This window comes from Lycium ferocissimum, chromosome 10 (assembly GCF_029784015.1).
Source record: "Lycium ferocissimum isolate CSIRO_LF1 chromosome 10, AGI_CSIRO_Lferr_CH_V1, whole genome shotgun sequence".
NCBI classification, from domain to species: domain Eukaryota; kingdom Viridiplantae; phylum Streptophyta; class Magnoliopsida; order Solanales; family Solanaceae; genus Lycium; species Lycium ferocissimum.
Genome location: NC_081351.1, coordinates 15,390,357 through 15,394,019, shown reverse-complemented (window position 1 = coordinate 15,394,019; position 3,663 = coordinate 15,390,357). Strand labels below are relative to the sequence as shown.

The 3,663-nt window shown below is 29.8% G+C and overlaps 1 long non-coding RNA gene across 2 annotated transcripts; it reads right to left on the bottom strand.

Annotated features, from left to right (window-relative positions):
• Positions 1 to 224: 224 nt before the first annotated feature.
• Positions 225 to 2,424, bottom strand: LOC132035119 (uncharacterized). 2 transcript variants are annotated; one of them, XR_009409169.1, is made up of 3 exons: positions 2,269 to 2,424; positions 1,994 to 2,189; positions 225 to 442 (listed from the first exon to the last, which is right to left on the bottom strand). It is a non-coding gene; the product is annotated as an uncharacterized LOC132035119 (long non-coding RNA). The 2 variants fall into 2 exon arrangements; XR_009409168.1 differs by having other exon boundaries at positions 1,994 to 2,183.
• Between the last annotated feature and the right edge of the window lie 1,239 nt (positions 2,425 to 3,663).

Below are 3,663 nucleotides of genomic sequence, written 5' to 3'. Positions count from 1 at the left end.
GGTCATGTTTAAGGTTATGGTCGTGTGCCTGCCTCGTTTGTACCTTCATGTGTATAGAGAACTATCAAATTGCCATCATAAGCGTCTTGAACCGAGTGATATATACATTATGGTAATCACTTATATATAGCATGGGAATAATTTTTTAAAGAGTAATAACCATTAGACAGGCTGATGGAAAAATAATCCAAACAAGATAATTTGAGACATATTACTCCACGTAATTGGTATCGAACTCACATTTATTCATTATCAAGTTACATGGACAGAGAAACTTAAGTACTTCATATTTAGGTAATATAAGGAACTATAAGTCCCAACTTTTCATTCTTCTTCTTCTTCTTTTTTTTTTTTTCGCCCCTCTCAAATCTCAAGACATAGTAGAAAATCAGAGATCAAAACATAACTCTCGTTTGAAGTTGATGCTCTGTCTATCAAGTACCTGCACAAAGGTAGAACAAGAGATGATCATTTGAGATAATTTTGATCAATGTCCTAGGAAGATCTATGTACAGTCAAACTTCTCTATAAGAACCTTCCTATATAATAATATTTTATTACAATGGCTAAACTTTTTTGACCGACTTCTCATGTTATATTATATTATATATTCCCAATAACAACATTCATTGTAACAATAAAAAATTATCTAGACTTAATGATGATGTAATAGAGAAGGTTGGTTGAAGATCAGACAATATAACTATTAAATGTGATAAAATGTGACAACATAAACCAAAAATAACATGGAAAAGAATTATTATCGAAAAGAATCTATGGTATCTCAGAAATCAGAAGTACGTAATGCGGTTTAAATTAAGAATAAAACATAATATAGAAGCAAATTATCTGTAAATTAAAGGTGATGTATACCTACACGTTGAAATTAAGAATTGGTAGTTGTTATCACACTAATATTCGGCCTGATATAGTACTTGTTATATGTCTTCTTTCAGATTCTAGTTTAGAAACTTGTATGTTTGTTGAAAGATAAGAGAGAATCTCTAACTTTTGAAAACCTTTAATCTGCCTCAAGACAACAATTAGTATTGGAATATCTGAACTAAAATGGTGATTAAACGGCAATAAAACATAAAGACAGATTTATCATTTGACGTTTATGAGATCTTATATCGAGTTATAGTTAATATACAATAATAATTGGTTCACAATCAAATACTTAGATATTCAATGAATTTCTTAATACATATACATGATCTGAAAAAATGTTTTGAATTGATCACGTGAACCATATATAACGTGCTAGATTCACCTCTAATAGAAGATTTATATAGTCAACTCTAACTAATTTAGAGCCTTACAGGTAGTGTACATATAATTGATTGGTATTAATTGCTTTTGCCTTAAATAACTGAGCTTTACTCGCAAGTACAAAATTAGAGTATACAAACAATGAAACGGGAGACCTAACTATTACGCATGAAGACTTTGCGATGGAAAAAAATTACTCAGTCTGTTTCATTTTATACGACAATCGTTCATTTTTAGCATGTTTCAACAATTTTGTATATCAGAAATTTTTTATCTTTGAACACTCACTTTACTCTTAATGACATTTTTTAATAATGACAAAATGTCATGACATGTTTAAGACTATAAATTACTTTTAATATGTGCGAAAAATCTTTGCTTTCCCCAAATTAAATTTCATGTTTAGTAAAATACCACTATATAAAATGAAATAGAGAGAGTACATACATATAGTGTTATTAACTTATTCAACACTTTAGAATAACACCACACTTGATATGAATTAATAAATCCACTTAATAGATATATAAATAATTTATCCAGAATTCTGGCTCCACCCGACATATCTTTATAGCGACAAAAATGTATCATGACATATTTAAGATTACAAATTCTTAAGAGTACTTTTGATATGTGCGAAAAATGTCTTTTTCTTCTTCTTAAACTTCATATTTAACGAAATACCGCTATATATAATCAAACAAAGAGAGCATAAACTTACTCTAGCACTTTGGAATAACACCACACTTGAAGAGATCAGCAATGAAAATTTGTCCAAACAAAGAAGCCCAACAGTATCGTTCGTTGTGTATAGCGGTACTGAGTGCTTTACAGCAATTTTGATTCTCAACAGCGGCATTGCAGTGAACTAAAGCTGCCTGCAAGGGGCTAACAAAATCGCCGTACCCTGTCTGTATCTTAAAAAATATAACGACTTCAATACTAAAAATCATAAATATTGAACTTATAAAATATAAATCCTGAATCCGCCCCTACCTTCGAGACGCCACCATTCCCTGTCTGTGCAAAGGCTCCATGTAGAAGACCAGAAGCTAAAACAACACTAACCAACAAAATGGCTAAACTTAAACCCCTAATATTTGCCATCTCTTCTTAAACTTTTTTCTAAAAATTTCTCCTAAAGATTTAAGACTTAAGTTCTTCGTATGTACAAGTAGTAGTATATATAATGAGAGATTGAGCTTTATGGAAAGACGAGAGTTGACGAAATGAGGAAGTAATTAATGCATGCATGGATCTCGAGAAGGGGTCGGCAATTCTATGAACTTTTGTTTCGTTAAAAAATGAATGAATTCAAGAATGGTGAAGGAACTTAGAAAGTATTAAGGTAATTTTAAATGAAAAATATAATATAAGTTGGCTTTCATGCTGTTCTTCTTAATTAATCAAGCATTTAGGTATATATAAACTGTTGTAAAGATATTTTATACTATTATTTGTGCAGATATAGCAATCTGTTACTATAACATATATAGGAGTATTAGTTACTCCCTCTGTCAGCAATTTGTGTGCCATGTTTAAATTTGGAAAGTCAAATTTTCTAATTTTGATCGTGAATTCCTATATGAGATCTTTAAGTTTTTTTCTTTTACATATTTGAAAACTATGTAAAAATGTACTATTATAATATACAATAATTGACAATTCAAAATATTAAGAAGACATGAAAAATCATGATCAAACAAAACCTCGTTTTATTCTCGAAATTCTACAACATAAATTGGGACAACGGGATACATTTTGTAAGGTTACTAATTAATTAATGGATATTACTGTATAGATTTACCTATAATTTTTTTTTGGTTACCTATAAATACTTATAAGTAATCTGATTATATAGGTTATTTTTATGCTGACAGTGCATGGAACTTAAATTAATTAAGTTGATCTTATATTAGAGTAAAAGATTAAATATTCGGTCAAATATATTCTGAGAAAGTTAAGCAGCAAATAGAGTGAATTAATATTGAAAGTTGAAACTTCCTTTCCTTTGTAGCTTCCTTAACGGATTGTCAAGATTTCTTGGTAGCTTCGATCTTAGTAGTATTATTTATCATTATATTTTCAGTGAAGTTATGGCTAGATTGGATCAACGGATCTTGTCTCCTAGAGTCCTAATAGTAGTTGACTAATGGTTGAAATAAGTTTGTGGAAAAAGAAAATGTTGGTGCTAGCGTGTAGCCGGTACAAAGCATGATCCAGATATTAGAAGTTGACTCTCGTCATATTTCTCTTTGTTTTTGCAATTTCTCATGTAGTTGGCAGATGTCCCCCTTTGAACATGAACTTAAAAAATAAAAAATAAAAAAACATATTTTCAAAATAATGTCCTCTTTTGCTACTCTGGAAAATACTAAAAAAGATTACAAT